Below are 9,531 nucleotides of genomic sequence, written 5' to 3'. Positions count from 1 at the left end.
TTTTTTTCAAGACAAATTTGGCTTTTATTTGATAGTAATTGGTAATGGATATCTCCTGATTTTTTTTATTTATTATCAAAAGAAATCTGGCACAAAATAGTAAAAAATTACAATTTATTATAATTTTTAAAATTTAGCTGTATATTTTTTGCTATTATCATAATCTACCACCAAAGAACAACCCAAAATAAATTCTCCTATTCCTAATTGTTGCAATCATACTACATATATATATGTTATTTGTTGTTCGAACCCATAGTAGGGCCTGGAAACAATACTGCACATTTTGCTTTTTTATCCTACCTAAAACACTGATATTGATATTAAATTAAATATTTTTTTTGTTAATCCTACCTAAAATACATTCACCCTGACTTTTGACCCCAACCTTTGACCCTGACTGTTTTATATTTTTTTTTCTCATTTTATTTATTATTTTTACACACACTTTTCTTTGTTTACATGTTTCTCTTCTAGAAAGGAGAAAAATATATATTATATCTTTTTCTCCATTCAAGAGGAGAAAAACAACTCAGGGGTGGGCTATAGAATGACTGATCACTATGATAGCCAGTCAGAAGTTATCACAGTGATCAGGTGATCAGTAAACAGATCATTATTACGAAAATTGAAGCTCTCAGTGAGAGCTCGGTCTTTGTGGCGGGAGTGTACTGTGCAGTGCACTCTCATCACAAACACAGCAGGAAAAAATAATAAATGCATATTTTTTTCCTGCAAAAATATGTGCATTGTTTATTTTTTCATAAAATGTGAACTTATCCTTTAAACAGGGGAATGCTGGAAACTCAAAATTTTTTATTGTTGTCTGGTTTTTATTGCTATAGATCTTCTTTCATTCTCTGTCTGGTAAAATCCACAAAACAAGCAGTAAGGGGATATCTCCACAAGACAGTCCTGAATAGAAGTAAAACCCAACAAGTGTACTTATTGAGGTTTCCTTTCTGAATATACAGAGAAGCATAAAAAACTATAATGCAATTGTAATAAAAATGATCAGTTTAGCTATTTAACAACTTTCTAATAGGTTAGAGAAATTGCAAGTGTTTACTGTAGCGTTTATTGACAGAACTACTTTTTTTGAAAATATGTTCCACATATACAATTTACTTTCCATGACATTTACATTGAAAGACTTCATGACAGATGAATGGAAGGACAACATATGAGGTCGCATAGAGCAAACACCAAGCAATATTTTCCCAGTAGAACCTTTGATATGCGTCAGACTCACTTTCCACGTATACACTGTGCTGGCTTACCAATATTTCATCAGCTTTATGAGACTCAAAAGAGGACTTCAGTTAACATAATAACTAATAAATGTGTCAAGTTGTTACTTTAAAACTTCACATGCCTTCATCTGTACGGCTAATTCATCCCAGCATTGTGGTCCAGCGGGATCACTGTAATGCTGATCTGCCAGGATCGTTGTAATGCCGATCCGCTGATCTCAGCACATCACACTGTTCTCTTTTTTTTAACAAACATTAATGAAATGTCACACAGACATTATATTGAGTACAGTTTGGTGCTGTGTGGTTCAAGGTGGCAGATTGCCTTGCACTGTGCTGCTCTGCGCTGAAAAAAAAGTACTGCATGCAAAACATTTTTCAGTGCACAGCACGCACAAGGGAAATCTTTGGATTGAAGGTTAATTTTGCAGCAAAAGCTGGCTTTGTTATGTTATCTTTGAACTGACTATTCAAGTTCATAAATACTTCCAAGTCAGCATTTCTCAATCTTTGAACCCAGTGGCGTCACTAGGCTTGGTGTCACCTAGTGCAGTAAAACATGCTGTCACCCCCCCTCCCCGAATATTACGATGTAAGAGTGATCCTGTGTCATCTGCTTTATGGAGGATCACTTCACTGACAGGAGGGGGAGAGCATAGCCTGCACCTGCTGGCTCTCTCCTCTCTGTCATTTCTCATTTGCGGACTTCACTGCTCCAGACTGGTCTCCCTTTGTACCAGCCTTGAGTGAGGGAAATGGGGGAAAGGCACTCAGCGGCCAGGCGCAGTGTCCCTAAAATAACTGGACTGGGAGGTACAACAAAAATTTGGGGGGCCCAGTCCACCCCAGCACCCCCTTAGATCCGGCCATGGTGTGGCCTCCAAGACACTGAGGCATGTATCCTCACATAAATCGCACTCTCCTATTTCCTCTCTCACCTTTCTGCTTCTCTTAACCTCTGCAGACATATCCCCAAACCCTGGGCCTTCTTTATTTAACTGTAACCAAAGTTCCCATCACCTTGCACCCTCTGACAACACCGTCTGGCAGCAGCCGCAATCTGCACAGTTTAGTTTCCATTCCTCTTCTTCCCAAAACCAGTCTACTTCTTCTGTGCCCTCTGGAATGCCCGCTCCGTCTGCAAAAAACTCACATCTGTTCATGACCTCATGACCTCTTTGTCACTAACTCCTTTTATCTACTTTCTGTCACCGAAACCTGGCTTTATAAATCCAACAGTGCTTCTCCTGCTTCCCTCTCCCATGGTGGTCTTCTCTGGACTCACTCCCCCAGACCCAGTGGACACGACGAAGGTTCTTCACTCTCCTCCCTCTCTGTCCCTCTCATTGTTTGAAACTCACTGTATATGTCTATTTTCTCCAATTTCTTTAAGAATTGCTTTCATCTACTGGCCCCCTGGACCGGTATCAACTTTCCTTGATGGCTTCTCTGCCTGTCTGCCCTACTTTCTTTCTTCTGAAATTCCCACAATTATTCTCGGCGACTTCAGCATCCCTGTTAATATTAACACTCCTGCTACTTCTAAACTTATTAGTCTAACCTCCTAATTTGAGTAGAAGCAATAGGTACATGGTTCTACTCACTCTGAAGGCAACACCTTTAACCTTGTATTCTCCTACTTATGCACACCGTCCAAACTCTCCAACAATCCCTTTCTTCTCTCTGATCACCTTATTAGTTTCATTCCCTCCCTGTCTTCTACCACCTCTCCCTCCAACCACCTAACAATTACCCGTAGAGACCTTAACCTTTCTCTTCTCCACTCTGCTACTGACTACCTCTATGACAATATCTCACCCCTGTCCTCCCCCAGTCTAGCCACTTCTGCTTACAATAGATCCCTGTCCTCCACCCTGGACAAGCTTGCCCCTCTCCCTACACACAGAATTGGGCCCCAGACTCCACAACCCTGGCAAACAGACGATGCAGCTGTGCTCTTGAGTGTCTGTTGGCATAAGACTATGTCTCACAAAGACTTCAACCAAAATAAAACTGCCCTCCAAAAATACAATTCTTGCCTCCACACTGCCAAGCAGACCTATTTTATCACTCTCACTAACACCTACTAATTCAATCCCCATCTACTTTCTCTACCTTTGACTCTCTACTTTGTCCACCACTGCCTCCACCCCTTAACTTGCTCACTGCCCAGGAGCTCACCAATCACTTCAGAAATACGTTTGATACAATTCGTGATGAAATCTCGACCCTATAGATAACTCCCCCACGTAACACCCCATGTCCACAGGTACACTCAACACTACCCTTATGCAACCCTGCTACTACAGATGAGGTTGCTAAACGTTTTTCTAACTCCCACTTAACCACCTGTCCCCTGGACCCTATTCCCTCTCACATACCGCAGTCACCTTCTGGCACTCTCTAACTCACATCTTCAATCTCTCCCTCTCTTCTGGTACCTTCCCCAACACTCTAAAACATGCATTAGTCACCCCCATACTTAAAAAGACTGCCTTGGACCCCACCAATCTTAACAACCTATGCCCCATATCCTTTCTCTACTTTTCCTCCAAACTTTTTGAATGCCTGGTCTACAACCAACTGATGACCACCTCATTAAGAACAGCCTTCTTGATATCCTTCAGCCTGGATTTCACCCTCAACACTCCACAGAAACTGCTCTCCTAAAATTCACAAACGATTTGCTAACAGCAAAAACTAATGGACACTATTCTCTACTCCTACTTCTGAACCTTTCAGCTGCCTTTGATACTGTTGATCACCCTCAAAAAACTTCACTCCCTTGGTATCCGTGACTGTGCTTTTCTCATTCTACCTATTCCACTGCTCTTTTAATGTCACTTACAATTCTACTTCCTCCTCTCCTCTTTCTTTCTCCATTGAGGTACCCCAAGGTTCTTTTTTTTGGACCTCTCCTATTCTTGATCTATACCTCTTCCCTGGGTGTGCTGATAGCCTCCCATGACTGTCAATATAATTTCTACGCTGACGACACCCAAATCTATCTCTCAATCCCTCAGCTCACATCACTCTCCTCACACATCACTAACTTGCTGACCAACATATAAGTTTGGATGTCACACCACTTCCTCAAACTCAATTTATCCACAACTGAGCTCCTAATATTCCCTTCCCCACGCGCCTCTTCCCCTGACTTCTCTGTCAAGATCAATGACACAACCATCAACCCGTCCTCACATACCAGGGTGCTAGGTGTAATCCTGGACTCTGAACTCTCCTTTCACCCCACATTCAATCACTTTCCAAAAGTTGCCGTCTCAACCTTTGTATCTCCAAAATACGCTCTTCCTAACCAATGACACCACAAAGCTCCTAATTCACTCTCAGGTTATCTCTCGCCTCGACTACTGCAACTCCCTCCTCATTGGCTTACCTTTACATAGGCTATCCCCCCTCCAGTCCATTAGGAATGCTGCTGCCAAGCTCATCCACCTTACCAAGTATTCAGTGTCTGCTACCCTTCTCTGCCACTCCTTGCACTGGCTGCCACTCACCCAACAAATTATATTCAAAATACTAACAACAATAGACAAAGCCATTCACAACGTGGCTGCCATTTCAACTAAATACATCACTAACCTTGTCTCAAAATAGCAACCAAATTGCTCTCTTCGTTCCTCCCAAGACCTCCTGCTCTCTAGTTCCCTTGTCACCTCCTCCCATGCTCAACTGCAGGACATCTCTCAAGCCTTTCCCATTCTATGGAATTCCCTACCCCAATCTGTCCAACTATCTTCTACTCTGAGCCCTGAGGAAGTCACATGGTATTGTGACGCAACGTGTCGGCCTGACGTAGTGACGCACTTCTGGCGTAGTGTCCATTTTGGTACACCTGTACACCCTGTTGTACACCCATACATTCGTTCCCTCATCCGAAAGCATGGGGTTTTGAACTGGATACTGCTGATATGTGAGTTATTGAGCTTTGTTATTGTCCCTACTTTACAAATAAACTTATTACACTAGGGGAGGATCTATTTTATGTCTCATTTGAGAGATTGGTGCTACACTTGATCTTACCTGGAGAGGAGCCATTAGTGGAGTGCTGACCCCTGAGGCATTTGAGTGCGATAAGGAGCGACCACTTGGAGTGATAACAGGCTTGGAGGATCCGTGAGAAGGATCCATTAAAGCGCTTTGACCCGCAAGGGTCGAAGTGATGAGGTGAGAGGCTTATCCAGACGGTGGTTGGATTGTTATATCCACTTGCACACAAATACCTGCACGAGTGTGTGTCATCTAAATGTTACCATCAGCATTTTTTGGACTTTAAGAGCACTGTTGAAATTGTCTTTATATTATGGTTTCACTACACTATATGCACGCGTGATTTTATATATGATTTACACTGAATTGATTTATATAGAAAGACATATATGTCTTTCACATGTCTTAGGTTATTATAATTAAGTTTGAATGTTGTGATTAATCAGCACTAATTGTTTTCAATCATCATCACCATCACAGTTTGAGTGTATTTTTATGTTCACATACAATTGTTTGGATTTCTGCATGAGATCACTTGGTTAACAGTTGATTTGATATTTTTTCACTAATTGATATACTTGGTATATATATTTCTATGCACTTATCTATTATGTGAGTAGCGCTACATTTTTTATTTTATTTTATACATAACTGATGCACTAGCCACCGCAGGGAAATCTTCTGGCAACACACTGGTTGCCGTGATATTGCGTCACTAATCTGGTTCTGCGGTGAGAGACTCCGCCCACTGCCCTGTTCCCTCTGGCTAACTGCACTGGTTTGCCGCGGCTGGTCTCTCACCCAATGCAGCGCTATGTAGGGAGGGGCTAAAACTTCTGCGCAGCGTGTGCCTCCTCTTCTGGGCTGGGAGCGACCCCGCCTGCCATTTTCTGCACCATTCCTCTGCCCTCTGGAACTTCCTCCTCATCAGCTTCCTCTTCCAAGTGCAGATGATGAACACAGCGCTCCTCATCTTGGCCGCCGCCAACTCTTCTTCCAATGACACCACTGGCATCCAGAGGTCTTGGGGCTTCTTGGTCCGTTGCCAGAGTGAGGCACCTCCGGAGCCAATCTTAACCTCCCGCCACTTCTGCTCGCTCCAATAGTTGCCACAGAAGAGTCTTCATGTCACCAGAGGTAAGGAGGGTATTATAGCTCTTTTGCGCTCCAAACTCCTCTGGCGACTGGCATGGAGCCCTCAACGGCTCTTCTTTATACAGGTTATTGGGGTTTCTGGAATGTTCTATAGGGTCAGGTGACCATATTTGACCAATCCTGATTTAGCCCCCCAGAACCTCCAGAAACTTCCAAATCAGCTGACTCCTCCTGACCAATCACATAACCCCCATTAGATTTAATCAATGGGGGGTTAGAAACATATCCGCCGCCATCCCATGAGGAAAACGGGGGGCCTGGAAACTGTCTGTTTTCCCCCCTTTTCCTTACATTCTTTTCTATACCCACTGTATAAACCATAAAAGTAGGAATATTGTATCTTCCCCTGGGTAGGCCCAGGTACACAATTTTCATATACCACAGGTCTCTTTTACTGCATTAGACCATATACAGTGGGGATCGAAAGTTTGGGCACCCCAGCTAAAAATTTGTATTAATGTGCATAAAGAAGCCAAGGAAAGATGGAAAAATCTCCAAAAGGCATCAAATTACAGATTAGACATTCTTATAATATGTCAACAAAAGTTAGATTTTATTTCCATCATTTACACTTTCAAAATAACAGAAAACAAAAAAATGGTGTCTGCAAAAGTTTGGGCACCCTGCAGAGTTAATATCTTGTACTGCCCCCTTTGGCAAGTATCACAGCTTGTAAACGCTTTTTGTAGCCAGCCAAGAGTCTTTCAATTCTTGTTTGAGGTATCTTTGCCCATTCTTCCTTATAAAAGTCTTTCAGTTCTTTGAGATTTCTGGGCTGTCTGTCACGCACTGCTCTTTTAAGGTCTATCCATAGATTTTCAATTATGTTGAGGTCAGGAGATTGTGAAGGCCATGGCAAAACCTTCAGTTTACGCCTCTTGATGTAATCCCCCGTGGATTTCAAGGTGTGTTTAGGATCATTATCCATTTGTAGAAGCCATCCTCTCTTTAACTTCAGCTTTTTCACAGATGGCATCAAGTTACCATCCAAAATTTGCTGAAATTTTATTGAATCCATTTTTCCTTCTACTCGTGAGATGTTCCCTGTGCCACTGGCTGCAACACAACCCCAAAGCATGATTGATCCAACCCCATGCTTAACAGTTGGACAGAGGTTCTTTTCATTAAATTCTGTGCCCCTTCTTCTCCAAACGTACCTTTGCTCATTCCGGCCAAAAAGTTCAATTTTAACCTCATCGGTCCACAGAACTTGTTTCCAAAATGCATCAGGCTTGTCTATATGTTCATTTGCAAAGTTCAAACGATGATTTTTGTGGTGAGGACGTAGAAGAGGTTTTCTTCTGATGACTCTTCTATGAAGACCATATTTGTACAAGTATCTCTTTATAGTGGAATAGTGTACCACAACTCCAGTGTCTGCCAGATCTTTCTGGAGGGATCGTGCAGTCAAACGTGGGTTTTGAATTGTTTTTCTCACAATCCTGCGAGCTGTTCTGTCTGATACTTTTCTTGGTCTTCCAGATGTTGCTTTAACTTCCACTGTTCCTGATGACTGCCATTTCTTAATTACATTCCGAACAGAGGATATTGACATCTGAAAACGCTTTGCTATCTTCTTATAGCCTTCTCCAGCTTTGTGAGCGTCAACTATTTTCAGTTTCAGTTTTCTAGACAACTGCTTAGAAGAACCCATGGTGCTGATTGTTGGGGCAAGGTCAGATGAGTCTGGGCATTTAAAACCTTTGAGAATGACATCACCTGGTCTTCCCAGACGATGATTGAGAACAATCCATGACACTGGCAGGTCTCAGCTTTGCAAAGGGGGCAGTGCATGCTATAAAATCTGCAGGGTGCCCAAACTTTTGCAGACGCCATGTTTTTGTTTTCTATTATTTTGAAAGTGTAAATGATGGAAATAAAATCTAACTTTTGTTGACATATTATAAGAATGTCTAATCTGTAATTTGATGCCTTGTGGAGATTTTTCCATCTTTCCTTGGCTTCTTTATGCACATTAATACAAATTTTTAGCTGGGGTGCCCAAACTTTCGATCCCCACTGTGCATCCATATCCCCGAGGAGGTGATTGATATGAGGTTCGATTGCAGAGAGATTTGTGATGAATTAAATGAGGTTGTTGGTTTTCAGCCTTTTTTGAAGGGATATTCTTCAAAAGTTAAGGGGCTGGGAAGAAATTAATTGACTTTATTCAAGTTACACATTTAATAAGGCTCGTGGATACATTTGAATCTGTCTTTATTCTCTGTCTGATATTATATGCATATTACTTTATCTTATTTTGTTAATTCTTCATTTTGTATATCTAGTATTATTTTGAATAGTGTGTTTCATTAGCATTTGTTTGTATAGACATTTTAATTTATTTGTGCACATACATGATGTTTCATTACCTCCCAGCCCATGCCTCCTTATGTTCCAATCAGTAGGACTTGTGTGCACACTCGGCAGCAGAACTCGCTCGGCATGGGTAGTCCCTCATCCTATCTGTTTCAGCAGTGGCTGGGGGGCTGCACCGGTTGGACATTAGGTTTTCGGGAGTTTAAGGACCTTATCCTTTTGTCCTTTGCTTTGCAAAGGCTTTCAGGGTTTCCACCCCAAGCCCCCACCTGCTCAGCAGATTCCAGCCTTTTGAAAAGCAAATATTGTTCTAAGATAGCAGCTCCTTGCAGCTGCCATGTATGCATGGTGACGTCACTGCTACTGTCTCTATCATTGCCTTTTGTGGGCATGTGCTGCAGGGGACTCGATAGAGGGCAGCAGCTCTTTTATTTTGCATTTGTTTATGTTACTACTGGGATGAACTGGCTGGCAGTGCGCACATCTATGATCACGCCGCATCTGTCTTTTCTTCATTACCTGTTTTGGATATATTTAAGGGGCCTATCCTGAAGCTTTGCTGTCACTGTTTCTTTCTGGGGTGGACTGGTGCAGTCAGCTATGCTCTGAGACAGACTCCTTGCCTATGTTGTTTTAAGGTTAGCTTTAATTTTTTTTTGTTTTTCTTTTAGCTTTTCCTTTATTCATAATAATGTATTAACATATATAATTTCTATATAATTTAATAATTAAAATATTTTTTAATATAATTTATGAGGAATTTTTGGTCATGATGAATTACCAAGTTGAGTTT

Source organism: Staurois parvus, unplaced genomic scaffold (assembly GCF_062004578.1).
Source record: "Staurois parvus isolate SC_StPar_1 unplaced genomic scaffold, SC_StPar_1.0 ptg000303l, whole genome shotgun sequence".
Classification (NCBI taxonomy): domain Eukaryota; kingdom Metazoa; phylum Chordata; class Amphibia; order Anura; family Ranidae; genus Staurois; species Staurois parvus.
Note: the sequence above shows the minus strand (reverse complement) of the source record.